Source organism: Marmota flaviventris, chromosome 20 (genome assembly GCF_047511675.1).
Source record: "Marmota flaviventris isolate mMarFla1 chromosome 20, mMarFla1.hap1, whole genome shotgun sequence".
In the NCBI taxonomy this organism is placed as follows: Eukaryota; Metazoa; Chordata; class Mammalia; order Rodentia; family Sciuridae; genus Marmota; species Marmota flaviventris.
In genome coordinates this window covers 3317160-3335003 of record NC_092517.1, presented here as the reverse complement: position 1 = coordinate 3335003, position 17844 = coordinate 3317160, and the positions used below count along the sequence as shown (strand labels likewise).

At 48.5% G+C, this 17844-nt stretch overlaps 1 protein-coding gene and 1 long non-coding RNA gene across 5 annotated transcripts in view; one reads left to right on the top strand and one right to left on the bottom strand.

Annotated features, from left to right (window-relative positions):
* Nucleotides 1–5182: 5182 nt before the first annotated feature.
* LOC114089966 (uncharacterized) lies at nt 5183–10498 on the bottom strand. Its single transcript, XR_003582278.3, has 2 exons — nt 7156–10498; nt 5183–7035 (listed from the first exon to the last, which is right to left on the bottom strand). It is a non-coding gene; the product is annotated as an uncharacterized lncRNA (long non-coding RNA).
* Nucleotides 10499–10818: 320 nt separating this feature from the next.
* The window catches only part of Foxp1 (forkhead box P1), a 527427-nt gene continuing 520401 nt past the window's right edge, over nt 10819–17844 (top strand). For 2 of the 4 annotated variants that reach the window (XM_071605953.1, XM_071605950.1), the window contains exon 1: nt 10820–13128. The gene's annotated coding sequence lies outside the window, so the exon portion shown is untranslated. Of the gene's footprint in view, nt 13129–17844 lie in introns of all 4 variants that reach the window. The other 2 variants (XM_071605952.1, XM_071605954.1) reach the window with 2 other exon arrangements.

Sequence of the window (17844 nt, the reverse complement as noted above, 5' to 3'; positions counted from 1 at the left end):
GCTTGGTGGAAATTGGCAACTACCACTTCTAGGTTCTTCTCTTGGGGAAAAAAAAAAAAAAAAGAATTCTGGCTGAGCAAGGCGGTACTTGCCTGTAATCCAAAAAGTTTGGAAGGCCGAGGCAGGAGGATGGCGAGTTCAAAGCCAGCCTCAGAAATTTAGCGACCCCCTAAGCAACTTGGGGAGACCCTGCCTCAAAATAAACTATAAAAAAGGGGGTACGGATGTGGCTCAGTGGTTAAGTGCCCCCTGATTTCAATCCCCAGTACCAAAAAAAAGAAAAAGAAAAAATTCTGGACTGTGTGGCTCCATGGCAGAACTCTTACCCAGCATGCAGAAGCCTTGGGTTCAGTCCACACTGCTGTAGGGAGAGAGACAGACAGACAGACAGACAGACATAAGGGACAAATTAAAGAAAATTGTCCATTAAAAATCATACATAATCCACAAGAAATTCCCTAAAGTCCTGTAGGGCAAGGGTCTTCATCTTGAGTTCCCACTGTCCCTGGTGTGCAGAATAGCGCCGGTCATGGCGGCAGGCAATGGATCTGTGTGCACTGGATGATGGAATGGAAATGACACCACCCTTTCTGGTGGGAGGGTCCCTGGCAGCCCCTTACCTCTGCCTCTCGTAGCCAGGTTCCTCCACAAAGTGAATCTTAACATCACGCTACGTGCAAACCTATGAAGAGGCCCAGGTTAGCTCAAGTCTGGTACCCCTGCCCCCCGCCATTGATCTGTCAATCTAGCACTCAGTCATTTCCACAACTGACCACTAAGACAGCAAGAACAGGCTGGGCATATGTGCTGATGGGGTCCCCAGAGACAGCATAGAGAAGGTGAGACATGGGGAGCCAGGGGTGAGACCCAGCCCAGGGGTCTGCTGTGCAGGAAACGCCCTAGACTTCCCAGAGGGGGAATTTTAACTAGAGCAACCAGACTGCCTAGTTTGGATCCCGTGCGTGGTCAGGAGAGGCGGGATCCTCCCGAGAGGGCTCTCTCCGTGGCCACTTCCTCTGCTGGGTTTCGTTTTGTGGCTGATGAATATCTGACATTGTTTATGGAGTCCTGGGCTCTAATAAATCTGCCTCATCAGGATACAAGAAGCGCTGGGAAGCGTTCTTTGGCACTGGAAATGGGCTGGTAGCTCAGAGGGTGCTGGGCTTTCAAGAGGAACGGACTTAGTCACTTCCTTACAGGTAGACCTGGGCGGGATTTCTGCTCCTCCAAGTAGGAGCAGTTATCAGATAATCCTGGGGACATCTAGAGCAGACAGAGGCTTTCGCCTGAGGACAGTTTTGACACCCCACCCCCCAGGGGAGGCTTGGCAAGGTCTGGAGATAATGTTGGTTGATCTACCTTAGGGACAGGTGCCTTCAGTGCTTGACACCCTGCATCGCATCTGAGAGGCCCCCCAAAGACCTTTCCGACTGCATGAGAATGGGTGAACAACGTCATTGGTGTCTCTGTGCCTAACTGATTTCACTTGACATGGTATTCTCTGGGCTCATCTGTGTTGTCTTCAGCTACAGGGTTTCCTGCTTTGAAAAGCGATTCCACTGTGTATATCACCCCATTAAAGGACCCATTCATCTGTTGATGGACACTTAGGTTGTTTCCGTGTCCTCCTGAGCACAGGTCTCTTTACTGTACTGATGTCCATTTCTTTGGTAATGTATATCCACAAATGGGATTGCTGGGTCATGTGGCCCTTCCATTTTTAGGATTTTTATTTTTTTTTTGGTACCAGGGATTGGACTCAGGGGTTCTCGACCCCTGAGCCACATCCCCAGCCCTATTTTATATTTTATTTAAAGACAGGGTCTCACTATGTTGCTTAGCACCTCGCTGTTGCTGAGGCTGGCTTTGAACTCACGATCCTCCTGCCTCAGCCTCCCGAGCCGCTGAAATTATAGGTGTACGCCACCACACCCAGCCCCATTTTTAGGTTTTAAGGAACCTCTGTAGTATAACCTCACTCAGAGGTGGAATGTAAAACTAAGTTAAACTCAGGGAAATAGAGGACATCCATGGTTCAGAGGCTGGAAGGAAGGTGGATGGGGAGAGAGCAGATGTTGGTCAACAGGTACAAAGCCAGAGTGGGACAGGAGGAAGGGGCTCTGGTGTTCTCTAATACACTTATTTATTAATAATGTGTTATAAATTCCAAAATAGATAAAATGTTCCAATGAGCTCAACACAGAGGATCAGTGGTGACACTCATCTGTCATCCCAGTGACTCTGGAGGCTGAGGCAGGAGGATGGCAAGTTTGAGGCCAGTCTCAGCAACTTAGTGAGAACTTCTTCACTCAAATACACAATAAAAAAGGGCTGGGGCTGTAACTCAGTGGTCAAGGCACCCTGGGTTCGAGCCACAGTACCAAAAACAATAAATAAACAAGTGGAATGGTTACAGGCTCAGGGGAGGTAGATATTGGAAAATTCTATGGGTGGATTCCAGACTCTGCTGTACCTCAGAACTCAGGGACGAGCTCTGCACAGGTCTGTTCCCGTGGCCTCTCACCAACACCCTGGTTTCTTAGGTCTGGAACCGGGCCTGTCCACCTAGGTAATTCTGTTACTCAGGGTCTGAAGACTCTGAAGACCCTGGAGAAGCAATTCCAGCCCCTTGTGGGGAGTTGGTCCATGGGCTGAATCCACTGGTTCTCTAGAGGAGAGGGTGCTGGTCACAGGACAGGGACAGCATGCTGGGGCTCACTCTGGGTCCCTAGGTCTCTCCCACTGGCAGAGTTGATGGTTCATTGCTGTCCTCAGACCCTCCCAGGTCAGGGGTCCCCAAACTTTGCCACACATTGCAATCCCCTGGGAAGCTTTTAAGAGTCTCCCGTGCTTATATTGGGCTCCGGGTCGATGAAACACAGGCCGGGGGTGGGAACTGGATCTTGAAAGACTTCCTCTAACAGAGATGCAAGCCACCGTCCTGGGACTTGCAGATGGCCCCTCATGCCAGCCCCTTGCATGGAAGCTCACTTCGTCATAGGAAGGGCCGTCTGCGGGGACCCTGTTCTTTCCTGGGTGCCTCCATTTCTGTGTGTTGCCCACTACTCTTTGTTAATTAGTTGTAGATGGACCTAATACCATTATTTTGTTTATTTATGTGGTGCTGAGGATCGAACCCCGTGCCCCACGCATGCAAGCCACCTGGCTCTCGGCTCCTCTTGGTGCATGTTTGAAGGCATTCGTCTTGTTGATACCCATTAGGTCTCTCCAGCAAGCTGGGCCATAAGTTCTAGAGGGCAGGACTGACAGACTGAGACGAGATGAGGAGCCTCTGGACTCTCCCACGGGTTACTTGCCCGCCAGATGAAGGGAGAAAATAATGGCAGTGGGCGGTGGCCGGGTGTGGAGTCCTTGAATCACACAGCCCAGTAGAACTTCTGAACTCACTCTTTTGGGGAAGAACAACAACAACAACAAAAAAAATAGCAGCATCTTCTAAATAATGAGGGTCTGTTCTGGACTGGTTGGTATTTTGAAAAGGTGAGTCTTTGCTGACCTCATTCAGAATGGAGAACAGGCTCCTGGTGACTTATTCATGCTTGGGAAGGAATTCATGAATAAGTAAGAGTGCTCACCACCTCTCCCTTCTCTGTGTTTTCATCCTGCTCACTTGAACTGACGTGGGGACTTGATTTCCCAAGGACAGGGGTTAACTTGGGCAGCCTTTGCTCTCCACACACCCTGAGGCCTGTTTTGATTGGCCCATCCTGGATTTCACAGCTGAGGAATATTTGCATCAAAATCTGTAACTTCCCCCGCCGGATACAGTGGCACCTGCCTGTAACTCAGCCGCTTGGGAGGCTGAGGCAGGAGGATCTTGAGTTCAAAGCCAGCCTCAGTAAAAGCAAGGTGCTAGTAACTCAATAAGGCCCTGTCTCTAAATAAAACACAAAATAGAGCTGGGGATGTGCCTCAGTGGTAGAGAGCCCCTGAGTTCAATCCCTGGTCCCCCCAATACCTGCCCCCAAATCTGTACTTCTCACCTGCCTTGAAAACTCTGAAGCTCTTCCAGTCTTGGACTTGCTTTCTTGGTGACGCCAGTCTCCATCTGCCCCTTGTCCTTGGGGCTTGTGTGCTTGGTGCTCCTGACTACATGATACTCAGACATCCATAATCTCAGTCACGTGATGGAGTGATTGAATTCCTTAGGTCATAGTATCGATATGATTTGCTAAAACTTGCTTTAGAACATGGATTGCTGGGCCCCAGCCATCTCGTACAAGGAAGAGGTGTCACTTCTTATATACTAGATACCACTGTTACCAGTACTCCTCTTCTTCCTTAAGTTCTCATCTTTGGGATTGAAGAGCTCTTCCTAGCTGGATCCTGGGCCTCTCCTAAGCCCACCCCTGTCCTAGGATTTCTCCAGTAACTTTCACCACCACAAGACACTCCAGCATCCGTCTCTCACCCCTGGAATTAACTGGTTCTCCAAGGAGCCCTGATTTCTTTTATCAGAGAAAGGTATCTAGAAGCCAAGATCTGCGGCCTCTGGGTGCTCACTGCAACTGGGGGCTCCCAGCTTCTAGCCTCTCAGTGCACCAAACTGAGAAGCATGTTTACATACCAACTCACGTATGCACACAGGTCGATTTATTTCTGTACCTGTTTATCTTGTGACTGCACATGTGTTAAAAATCTGTCCACAGGGACACCTCACTCTCCATTCCAGAACCCCAGGATTCCTACGGTCCTCAGACAAATTGAATTTTAAATCTTTATATAGTTTTTTTTTTTTTTTTTTAAATTTAAAACAATAACTCAAGAACCCTGGGCGTGGGGATAGGGAAGTTGCTCTTGAGAGCTATTTTGTAGATATTCTTGTTTAAAAGCCTATGTGAAGATGTTCTCATCCACGAAAGTGCGGGTGCCTCACCCTGCGCAGTCCCCCCAACGCCTTCCACAGGGAGGAGTACCCAGCTTCCCTGTTCCTGCAGGTGGGTCGGCCTGCCTCTTCTCCCCTCTCAGACAAACGAGTCTTGTCCTCCAGGCCTACCTAACAATGCCTATTGTAATGCTGAGCTGGCACTTGTGCAGTCTAAACCTAAGCCAAGACACTTCTCAGAGATTAGCATCAGAACTTTGCTTTACATGTGAAATCTTATTTTGAATTCAGGTACACAATTACTCACTCGGAGACTTAATTACACCGCCTTAGGACTAGTATTAAAACAATGGTTTTAATTATTTTTTGGGGGGTTACAAAAGGAACCTGTTGTCTCGTCAGGGAAATGAACCAACTGTCGTCTCTCTGAGAACCTCACCAGGGCTGCAGAGTACCTGAGGGTCCTTCATGTCCAGGCAGGAAGCAGCCCTACTCGGACCAGGACCCCTTGCTGTCCCTCCAGCTCATGGAAATCCTGGCGCCCTCCGATGGGTCTTTATAAACTGTTCATCGAGCTGGAGAGAGAGTCCAACCCCGATGGCTCACAGGCGGCTGCTGGAGGTGTGGCCCCTCCACGGTTTGGAAAACATTCTGAGATTTAAACAGCAACACCTATAATTATGGAGGCGTCATTCCTTCCATAAAAAAGAAAACAAAACAAAGAAAGCAAAGCCCTTCTACTAACAAGGTGTAGTCATAGCATGTGCTCAGGCTTTCCAAAACCTGTCTGGCGTTTTGCTCCTGGCCTGGTGGGGAAGATCTTCCATCTTTCCCTGAGTTCTCATAAAACAATACAAAGGTAAACAATTGCAGTGCAATTAGCAGTCTCTTTGGGGTAACAGGAGAGAGAAGTCACCCTGTTATTAATGTCAAAGGAATTAATCATGCTTTACATGGGTGATTTAATGGCTTAACTTTATAAGTGGATAAAAAAGAAGAAACTAACCCATGTTTATAAAAGATGCCCGTTTGGAGAATCAGGTATGACCGACGGACGGCTCATGGGAACTTCTGTCAAATAGTGCCAAGCTGTAAAGAGGACCCAGATGTGGCTTGTTGTAGTACTTCATCTCAGCCTGGGGGAGGCTCAGTGGATGCTGTTGCAAAAAATGCAGATTTTGATTCAGTAGGCCTCGGGTGGGGCCGAGATTCTGCATTTTAAGATGCCCTCAGGTGTGTGACAGGGGAGCACATCATACTTTGCACAACAAGGCTAGAGGCAAGAGGGATCTAGCACTGGCAGCTGGTTGTGCCTCCGATACTCCCTTCATGTGTCTTTGAGGTACCAACATTTTGCAGGGGTGCTCAGGGCTCAGGGCGCAGGGACAGCTCTTTGGCATGAAGGTAACTGGCCAAGTCCTTTCTTGTGCATTGTCATGCAGAGGGACTCCAATCCATCTGGTCCCTGGGGCCAACTGCTATACAGTAGAGTTCTTGGCAACCTCTTGTCACAAGGACCAATTTAGAAAAACGTAAAGCTGTTGGCAGGCCATATTTACTTCTGTGTATACAACTGCATCCTTTAAAGGAACAAAATAAAACAAGGCAGGAAATGCGGTCTTGGTAGCTAAAGCCCCTGTCTGGTTAGGATATCACAAAGGACACTACATCTCCAGATTTAAATCTGAGCCTGCGAAGTTTGTTTTTAAGGAAAATACTTGCAAAGCTGGAGTCGATCAGGCCCCCCTGGCTAACTTTTCCAGCCACACAGTTAGCAAATGTGACTGGGTCTCAGTGCCCGTTGGTATCATATACGGTAAAACAGCAGACACCCTGCTGACCTCCAGCTTGGACAGACAGGGGCATGGGCACAGAGAGGATGGGCTCCTCCTGGCACTTAGGGTAAAACACGTGATTTTCATTAGTATTTTTCACCTTCTGGGAGGGAAATCAAAGGTTTTGGCTTTCATTTTGAGAACGGCCCACCCACACTTGCAAATCCGCCCCTGCAGCCCTCCCTCTGCCCTGTGTTTGCCCACTCAGGTGTCTGCCACATCCGAGAGGCTGAGAAGGGCGTTGAACTTGATCTTGAGCGTGGCCTCGGTTTCTCCATGTCTCTAAAGGGATACACAGGATGGCTGTTCCTGGGGAGCTAGGCATGCTGCCTGAGGTCTGAGGATGGGTCACATCTGTGAATGTGGAAAAAGTGAGATGGAAATTCACCAGGTCAGCACTCCTGGGTTCGCATCTCGTCCAGTCACTAACCAATCATTTGGCTCTGGAGAATGGTTTAAATCCCAGGGCCTCACCTGCAATCTGATAACGCTGCTGTGCAGCCTGGGCACGGGCTGGCATTAGCGAGCGGAGACTCCCATGCTGAGGACTGTATCATTTTCAATCACTTTGAATCCTTCTGCTTGTTCCAGAGCCCGGGGGCGTGCAGGGGGAGAAGAAAAACCTTCAGAGAGGTTTGCATCTGTAGAAGTCTCCAGGACCTTTAGTGTACCTGGTCAGTCTCTTTTAATGCATTTTCTACTTTCCTTTCGCTAAACTTGCACAAAGAGAAATCAGTAACCTTGTTTCACTGTGCTTGTTTATGGAGGCGGACACGTATTCCCTCTGAAAGTAGTAAAAGAAAAATGCCAAGTAGGTTGATGTGAAGTGGAAATGGTACACCACCACCACATCTGCTCACCAGTGAGTACAGTGTGAGGATTATGTAGAAACGACGTCATACAGGTAGCGCAAAAAAATTGGGAAGGCGCTAACTCTGGTTTAAGAGACACTGAACGAGGTTGTTCTGATTTCTGCTCAATTCTAAACTTCCAGGAGTTCAGGCATCTCAGGAGGTGGCAACTGTCTCCACTCCAAGTCCTTTTCCCAAAATGTGCACATATTCCGTGGCACAGTACGTGGAGATTAAGGCTCTGGCTGATGTCTAGTTGGCGGTGTGCGGCAGGACACCGACGCATTCTGGTACTTCTGGGGAAATCCTGGCTGCAGTTAGCAGTAATCTGCTAATTGTCCATTTATATTGTTCTTTTTCTTTCCTGTACCTTAAAATATGAGGAAACGGGGACAAGCACCATTGCCTGGGTGTAATTAAAAATAAAATTATGTCAGGAACATGTTTCCAAAAAGGATTTCTATTTATTTTTATCACCAAAAGGTGGCGTCCTACCCCCATGCCCTTTATTTGAAAACCCTTCTTGCTGTAATTTAACAAAAAGAAACTTCCAGTTGATTACTGATAAAGAAATTAAAATCTGCTCCTTACGAATGTAACGTGATGGTGTCGACAATGAGCAAGACGTTAAGCTGCAGTAAGTTCCCTGGAACGGGAGCCCCAGCGGGCTAGCTGTTCCTTAATAAGTCTCCGCATTAGACCATCCCATATGAAGCAGAGTGCCATATATTATGGGATTTACAGCCAGGATTTCCTTTTGTCTACAAACTTGTTGCCAACCTGACTCTGGCCTCCACTTGCAAATGAATGTAGAATTTAAGGCAGTTAAAATGCAGACTGAGATCAGTGGCAATCTAAGAATCTTTTTAGTATGGCAATAATGATAAAAAAAAAAAAAAAAAAAAAAAAAAAAAACAACAAAAAACACAACCCATGTGGCTTATCTGAAAAACAAGATCAGGATGATACCTCACCGACAATTAATAGATGTGTCACGTCTAAATAAATTGCTATTCCCCTGAGATACTCTCTACAACCAGGCATGGATCATAAACAAGTTATATTTGGCAGAAACATCATAGAAATTAAAAACAAAAATTTCCCAATAGACTGGCTACTATGTAGATTTTTTTGAATAATGCCATATGAATTCAGAATGTGGAATTTCCAGTGCTGTCAAAGGGGTGCGGAGAGTATTAAGTGAGTTGACATAAAGCTTTTAGATCAGTGCCTAGGCCATAGAAAGCGTTCAATAAATATTAGATGTTATGATTGACAGCTGTAGGCTGCAGCGCTCCTGGCAGGAGTTTTATTTATCTGTGCATCTCTAAAAGCCCACTCTATGGTCTAGAACACAGGGGAACATGTGTTAATGTCTTGACAAAGACAACAGGAACACGGAGCTCTGGGAAGCTAGGAAACGCAACACTAAAATGCGTTTTATCTATCCAGTTTCTAGCCTAGAAGATCGGGCGGATGGTTTTGTCTGGGTAGACTGGAGCCTGGCGCCGGGGCCTCATGCATGGATGCTGCTGTGCTGGAACTAGCTGATCGCAGCCCCTTGTGCCTGATTGTACAGCACCAGTGAATGGCTTGGTTTTAATTTTATTTTTTTTACTTGCAAAACAGATACAATTTTAAAAAGTGGTAAGTGGTAGCCTGTCATTGACACGGAGATTTGAATCTCCTGTCAATGAATGTATAGCCGAATTTGTAAAAGTACATCACCCAAAAGAATTTATAATATCCCTTTCAGGATATTTGTTATCTACAACTGTGCTAAGTGTCAAGACCAAAGGGACAGCAAGTCTCTCGCTCTCCTGCGGGAAGTACTTTGTAGGAATTCAGAGGGTTGGCTCCTGAGGCATTTTGATGAAGAACTGGCCTGGTGTAAACCATCCAGCTAGAACCTGTACGTGCTGGCTTGGGAGTTTGGCAGCATCCGGGGTGATGAATCTGAAAAAAAATTATTTCTGTTATAGCAACAAGCCAGTGGAGGACCTATATATTTCTAAGTCACGTTTTGGAAATAAATTCGGCCTCTTCCTCTATTTATATTGATAAAAGTGAAAGAAATACTAGTATCCTTTTTTTAAAAAAATATAGATGTATATATTTAAAAAGATTTCCTTCGGGCTCCTCGTTTCCTCCTTCAAATTTCTAAAATTCGAGCGAACTTCAAAACGGCCAAAAGAAAAAAAAAAAAAAATCTCACCTTTGCACAATTGGGAAAGCTTTTGCACGTGACTGATTGTGGGCGAGCAGGTAGTTTGTGTTAAACAACTGATTGACATGCCAGCCCCCGGGTGTTTTCCTAAGAGGAGCCGTGGCAGGAACGCAGTTCCCGAAGCAGCCACTTCCCCCCAGTGGGCCCGACCGTGCATTCCTGCAGTGACTGACAGGGAAGGGGGGAAGCTCGCCCCGCCGTGCACTCTCTCCTGATGCCGCGATACCAGGAAAAACCCCTCGCTGGCGGGGTTTCTGTTTCCTTGCAAACAGGGGTTTGTCCTTCTGCTGAACTTTCACCTCCCGAACTCGCCTTCTTTCATTGGACAAAGTGCAGAAAAGAAAGAGGAGAGACCGAGGGAGGACGGGCGAGGAGAGAGGGGCCCATGTCGCCGCCGACCTCCCCGAGCCTCAGCTGTCACTGATGGCAAACACTTTCACTTTTAACTGAGGAAACTCGCATCCCCGCCTCGCCTCTCCCCTTCCCTCGGTACGATCAGCTCAGAGACCAGCAAAGAGCCATCGCGCTCTCATCTCGGCCCCAGGAGTTAACACTCGGGCTCTCGATCTCTCCGGGGTCTGCAGGAGTCCCCCTTTCCCATCTTCTGAGGAGCTCCCCGCCCCCAAACCCCTTATTTTCCAGGTCTTTCCGGCCAGATTCTTCTCTTGCCAGGGACTGCTCTGGCCTTCTTCCTCTCTGCTCTTGGGGCTCGGCCTCTCCCTTCTCTCCATCCAGCCGGGTCGCCCCACACCTCCCCTCCCCCAGCCTTAGCCCCCATCCCCCGCTTTTGCAATTGCGATTTTTTTTTTTTTTTTTTTTTTTTTGCTGCGAGCCCTGTTGTTTACCCAGCAGGTGGATGTGACGTCAGGGACGCACAACAGCAAAAAATAACAACATCTCCCTCCGCGACGTGGTGGCCTCTCGCGCGCCTTATTTATTTATTTGTTCCGGGATGCGGGGGGAGGGGGCGGGCGCAGCGCCCGGGGACCGGGGCGGGCGCGGCTCACGTCCGGGGGCTCCGGGGGCCTCGCGGGGCTCAGCGGGCCGCGGGCAGGCGGGCGGCGGGCCGGGCCGGCATGGTGCGCTCTGCGGGCGCCGGCGGGGCTCGGGAAGCTAGTCCGCAGCGGAGGAATCTATTGTTATTTATTGTGTGGCGGCGGCATGCTGTACGCGGCGGCCCGGCCCTCGCCCGGGAGTGCGTGTGTGCGCGCGTGTGTGCGCGAGTGTGTGTGCGCGGGTGAGTGTGTGCGCGGGGCGCGCGCGCGGGCGGGAGTGGGCGCGCGCGGGGAAAGGCCCGAAAACACCTTAGTTTGCACCGAGAGACCATTTGCAGCGGGTGAGTTTGTATTTTTCCATTTCTGCTCCACTTTTTCCCAAGCCGCCTCCTGCCTTGTTTCCGCCACTTTAACAACAACAACAACCAGCACAAAAAAAAAAAAAAAAAAAAGAAAAAAAAAAAAGAAAAAAGAAAAAAAAAAAAACAACTACTTTCCACCTCCAGGCTCCACGTGCATCTCCCCAGCCCTCCCCTCTTCCTCTCTCCCCCAGGTCCGGGCCCAGGCTCCGGGTGGGGGCCGCGAGCCAGCGCAAGGGTGGGGGAGCTCGGCGGCGCCCGCACCCTTGGGTCCATTTGCATAAGTCAAACGGGGGGGTGGTGCGGTGTGGGCTGCGAGAAGGCGAGATCGCCTTCCTCGGCTCCTTCCCGCCTCTCTCTGCGCTCTCCACGATCGCCTGGGCTAGAGAAATCAATAAGCCCAGGCCGCCTGTCGCAACTTTCAGCGTTCAGCGTCGGCGTCCGGTGGCCACTGGGGCGCGGGGCGGGTGCAGGGCCCGGGTCTGGGCAGCGGCGGGAGGGGACATGCGGCGGGTGCCTCCTGGGCTCAAAGTTTGGACTCGAAGCAAACTTTTCCCCTTTCCTTTCCACGGGTGTGTGCCCCTTTGGTGCCCCTGGGCTGCCCTGAGGGCCCTGGCGGACTGATTAGGGACGCCTGCGCCCTGGGCCCCAAGCTTGGGGTCATCTCCGGAGCCACGCGAGCCTTGTCCCGAACCCAGCAGTGGGGACGCTTTCCCGCTAGCCCCCGGATCCTTGAAAACTGAGACACACACCCGTGCACCCTCCACCAGACACACAACCCCACGCGCGTTCCTTCCCCGCGGCCCCGGCTTCCTCGAGAGGCGCCGGCAACAGCCGTGGCCAGATCCTCGGGTGGGCACGGGAACAGGGTGCGCTGCGAGGAATCGCAGTACCCGGATCCTCCTCCCTTCGCCACGCACACTTTCTGGTTTTACCCCCCCACCCCCCACCCCTCCAGCCTAGGGAATGGGGTGGGGGGATTTCCAAAGCCCTGGTCGGTTCTGCGACGCACGCGTGTCGCCGCGTCCCTCCAGCCTTGTCCCGGCAACCGATGGCTCTCCATTCCTCGCCTGCGCGCAGCCTTCCTCCCGAGCTCCCAGCGCTTCATTCCTGTCCCGCAGAGACGACTCCCCGGAGCCGACCAGCCGAGGCGGCGTGCGCTTGGGGTGGGGACCAAGGCGGTGGCGGTGGCGCCAGGAGCCGAGGAGTTTGCCAGCTGCCGCGGGGTCGCGGTCATTTGCTGCCTCCGCCTCCCCTCGCCCCCGCCTCCCGCCCCCCTCTTCCCCAGACACCGCCGCGCTCGGAAACTTTGATTCCTTCTCCTTTTTGGCCCTCGGCGAGCCCCCCTCCCCACCTGTTGTGAGCTCCGCCTCGGTCCCCGGAGACTGGCGGTGACACACACACGGGCGCCGGGGAGCTCCGCGCCCAGAAACAAAGTCGCATGCCCCCTCCCAAGTGTTTGCTTCGAAATCGCTGCCTGCAGTCCCCCTTTGCCGCGCAGCTCCCGCCCCCTGAGAGAATAAGGACTAAATAAACAGTTGTAACTCCAAACCGTGCGCCCGCGATCGTCTCCCTATCCCACCCCCTTCCCCCGTCCCTCCCCCTTCTTTTTTTGTTGTTGCAACTTTGTGAGATCCTGGGGAAGGTGCGGAGACTTGGGCTCGGGCCGATTTCCCGGTCTCGGGATCCTCGCTGGGATTCCCGGAGCCGCGTCCTCTCTGCTCCACGCGCTCTCAGGGTCCTCCGAGCCCGCTGCCCTCTCTGGTCTCGGTCCCTCCGCCTACTCAGCCGTCCCGTCCCCTTCGATTTCCCCCAACCTGCACGGGGAAAGACTTGCTGAGAGAGTCGCCCCGGTTTCTTGTCGACCGCAGACCCCGAAAGTTTGCCCGAGGAAGAGAGCGCGCGGCGAGCGAGCGGGCCCAAGGCAGCGGCAGCCGCGCCGGGGACGATGGTGCTGCCGGCGCCGCCTCCGCGGGCGTGAAGGCAGCGCTCCCGTCCCTCCCCGGACTCCGCGGGTAAGTCGGGGCGGCCGCGGCTGCCGGGGCGAAGACGCGGGCGGGGGGCGCGGGGCTAGGGACACCCGAGAATCCCGGGCTGCACCAGGGCTTTTCCCTGTCCAAAGAGCCAGCCAGGGCGGTGCGAGCGCAGCGATCAGGCGCCCAGAGCAAGGAATGTGCCCACCCTCCAGCCGGTAGGTGCTTCGAAATACAGGACTTTCTTTCTCCCTTTTTACCCCCTTTCTTTCCTAAATCCGAAAATCGGGAGATCAAAGTTTAGCGTGGAGGGTAACGTGCTTCGATAAAATATGGTGACATCCCTGGGTCTCCTTCTCACCCCACTCCCCCCTTCAAACTATTAATTATTTCCAAGTCATTGTGTCCAAATACCCTTGCTAGGCTGATTACAAAGTGTATTGATTTAGCCTGGGCTCATTCTACCCTCTCTTCCTAATTTATTTTCTTGTTACTCGACCAGAAGACCCAAAATGAAACTTATTTCTTCGTCTTCCCTTCCTCCCCACCCCCAAGCCCTCCTCTCCGGGAGGCTTGAGCCGAAAAATGAGATTAATATAAACATTTCATTCGGTCGCCTCTGAGGCACTCCAGTGCTCTTCTGTAGGGTTGGGGGTGCGCTTATGTCCAGATGGAGGTATTTCCTAAGTTAGGGTTTCTGATTTTGATACTGCCCCTTAATCACGAGCTTCTGGGTTCCCTTTGGATGGAGACTGGGAATTGAGACCCTCCACACTTCACCTTTGCTCGTCGGCAGACTTGAGGGTTTAGGACGTGTACAATCAATAGCTGAGTTAAGAAAGCCTCAAGGATATTTAAGGAATTTCTCTACTGTTGAAAATATGTGGAAGAATTTCTGCAATATTTTTACCTTCTCACTCCCAACCCCCACTCTCATTTTTTTCCATTGAGAATCAATTTGGGGGGAGATTTCTTAAATAGAATTTGAAGGGAAATAGGAAGACTTCAGGTGTTGTCTACCCAGGGCTATTCTGCATAATTGAGACAGAAGTTCCTGCTGATTTCTGTTTTAGAATTCCTCTGGAGTTTTGATTCTCACAGTAGAAATACCCGCCTCTTTGAGTCCAGGAAAAGCATACTGGGATCATATTTTCAGAAATCTGGGATTTAAATTTTTTTTTTTTTTTAATTTTTACCCCCTGTCTTTCGTTTGAAAGGTCTCATAATTAGAGAGCATTAAAAATATAAAAAGCAACTCAGCTCCTTACCATTCAAAAGGTGTCAGCTAAGAATCTCACTGCAAAGGGAAAAAAAGGTTTAACATCTTGCCACTGGCTGCATCACCCCCTCTCCAGACTTTGGATTAGTCATTGTATAAAGGAGAGAGAGAGAAAAAAAAAAATCACTTTTTTTTTTTTTTTGGAAAAGTAAAGTAAACAGCCTCCAACTGCTGAACCTTGACAACCCAAATTAAGGAAGCAGGAGAGATCAAACAGAACTGCTGCTGGGTTGTTGTCAGGAGCTGGACGTGGAGGGCCCTGGACTATTCCACCAAGCAGCAAGGCTATATGTTCATTTATGCAGAAATGGACCATTGCAAATGCTGATCTTTGTTGTGCAAGGGAAGGCTCACTTGGAAGGGAATAACTCAACCCCTCTCTGGGTTGCAGTTGCTTTCTTATGGAAGCAGAGTTGCTCAACAAGTTAATAATAATAATATTACTATTATTATTTTGTTGTTGTTTGTTTAAATGCACCTCTCTGTAGAAGAAGAATTCCCCCCCCCCCCCCAAAAAAAAAAAGGTATTCAAAGACTATCAAGTCATCCGGAGGCTGTCTTGCTACCCAGAACTCTACAGTGGAATGCTTTTTACCAACATTAGACTCCTACACTAGAGTTAGATAACATTTTCTCACATCCAGCTTAGAAGATCTGCCTCATCAGGGAAGCTAGGGTTTTGTATGTGAAGGTTTAAATCTGATGTGAAGCTAAAAAAAAAAAAAAAAAAAAAAAAAAAAAAGGAAAAAATAAAGAAAAGAAAAATCCTTGGTGGTAAAGTTTAGTGTCAGCCCACTACTCTTGGAATTTAAAAAGGGGAAAGTGCATTCTCCAGATTAGACATAACCCCCCCTTTTTTTAGATTGACATTCAGCATGACCATGATGCTACTTCTATTCAAGTTTTTTTGTAACTTGACCATGCCTCTTGTCTAGGAAAATTTTACTGCTTTACATTTTTAAGGAAAGTAGTAACAGTAATTACTTTTAGCATTTTTGTTTTCACAGGTTTATCAAAGTATAATGAAAGAAACATCCACTATTCAAATTCACTGTCTCAAATTAAGGGGTTTACATAGCTGGAGATGTGTGTAAGATTTTGTGTTTATATTTAAATCCTAGAGTATAAACTGTATAACACTTTTTTTTCCCCCAGCTATAAACTATCCCCAAATTAAATGTCATTTTTAATTAAGTAGAACAAAGTAGAAAATAGAACAAGTAAACACATACGGAAGAATAAAAATAATTGTCATTTAAGCCTTGTATTTTTAATTAACAAGTGTCGATCACATAGTAAGCACTTTTTTTTTTTTTATAAGCCAGAGTTTCATAACCATTGTGCACAATATGTTTCAAAGCCTGCAGGTTTTATTGGCTATACCTTTATTGTATAATTAAGCAATGGAGTTAAACATACACATGGATGCTGTTAGGCAATTTTCTGCAATATGTAATGTTTTTAGAAAGCTATAAATATTTTCTGGTTAAATCATTTGTACCAACAATAGCAGAAGTTAACTGAGTTAATATTGAGCCCAGGCATGTTTTTTTTTTTTCCTTTTCTGTTACCAAGTTTTTCTTTGCTTCTCTGAAAACCATACCCCTGACCTTGTCAATTTGCATTCTAAGGCTCTGTTGACAGGTATTGTGTTTTCACCAGTTGTTTAAACTAACAGAGAAAGAATTGGGATATTTTTCCCCAAACACATGTATTTATACCACATCAAGGTCAATGCCAAAATTGAGAGAAGGGAGACTCTAGTAGAGGAGGCTATTTGATTTGTGCCCGCTTCCTCTTTGCAGCTAGCCACAGTGTGCGTATTTATTTTGTCTCCATGTTTTAGTGAAGATTCAGGCTTGGTTTTGAAACATTATCTTGTAAGATTCCGAGTCACCAAAAAGTATGCTTGCTCAGGGATGGTTAGGCTTGGAGGGCCCATCGTTGGGTATGCCAAGAATATTTACAGAGTCTAGCAAGAGTTTTGTCTTTTAAAAATAATTTTAAGGACACGTTAATAAAATTTAAATAGATTGCAGGCTGTCAGAAAATAGTATAAATTTTGTTTATGATTCAGTTACTTTAAGGTACTTACATTAAAGAAACTCATTTAACCCCCTGGCTGAAAAGCATTAAGTGGGGAGGGAAGCCTTCCAAAGAGCTCCCCCTGGCCTTTGCTCTCCCGATAATCTTAAATTACTACAATTTAATTGCAACTTCAAGGCACTGAGTGTGAGCTGTTTCTCTGTGCCTGAGAGAGGGTTTTCAGAGCATGGCTGCATTTGCACAGGTGGTATTTTTGTTTAATTTTTTTTTTTTTTTTGCTAAGGGCTTTTTCCTTTCCTTTCTCATCCTGTTAGATGTCACAGTCCTTTCATAGATTCGAGTCATAGTAAATGCCATTTGTGCTAAGACAGCAGTATTGGTCTTTTTTTTTTTTTTCTTTTTAAGTATGTTTTTGAATTCAGTGCACATAAAAGCCCCAAACAGGTAGGGGTTTGTTTTGTAAAGAAAATAAGTCCAAGAAAGGCATCTCTGAAATAATTTGACAGGTGAACTTTGTGCATGAGGTTTGGTATATACTTTTTACTGTTGGCAGGGTTTTTTTTTTTTTTAACTTGGTGGTAGAAAAAACCCACCAGGTGATCAAACACGGAGCTTATGAGAGCAGCCAGGAAGCCCAGGAAACTCGCAGGTGGGCCTGTCTGTTTTCTGAAGGATGGCTTGCTACCCCAGTCTGCAGACCTTTTAGTGATACGGGCACTATCCAAGAAACCGTCTTCAACTGATTTTTAAAACTATTTCTCTTGTCTGGTACTTGGATGAATTAAAGTTAGAGGTGCCAAAAGCCGGAGCGGCAGCAGCCCCATGAGATGAGGCGGGTTCCTGAAACGGGCATACTTGGCCAAATTTGGGGTATCTTATGCATGACGGTTGTTTTTTCTTCCTGCTCCTCCCTGGGACGGGACGTTTATAGTTTATTTCCGTGTGCATGTGACCATGTGGTTAATGGAAATTAAGCAGATTTGGATGGTGCCGCCAACCTAAAAATAAACGTCCTAAGGAACGTTTGATTTCACGAAGGGCTTTGGGTTTTGTATCCCGTGTATAATGTTCCTGCACCGACTTCTCCAGGGCTGGTGTTCTGTCCGGAGCAGGGAGGGAGGGAGAGGAGAGGTTCAGGGCTGGCGGGCAGGACAACTGGACAGCACTCTTTGTTTCTCGAATGGATTATTCTTAGCCATCCCAGCCAGCATGTGCTGAGGCATTTCCCAAGCCTGGTTGGGAAGGCAGCTCCTGTTCACCAGGAAGCTCATCTTTTGCCTGCTGTTTTGCCTAGTCGAGAAATCTATTGACCAGATTGGCTCCTGGCTGCCTCTGCAGGTCTTGTTTTTCTCTCTGCATTCCCCTGACGCCAGCTTTTAAAGTGCACCCGGCCTCTGGCACACAACAGGTGTTTGTGTGGTCATTATTTTATG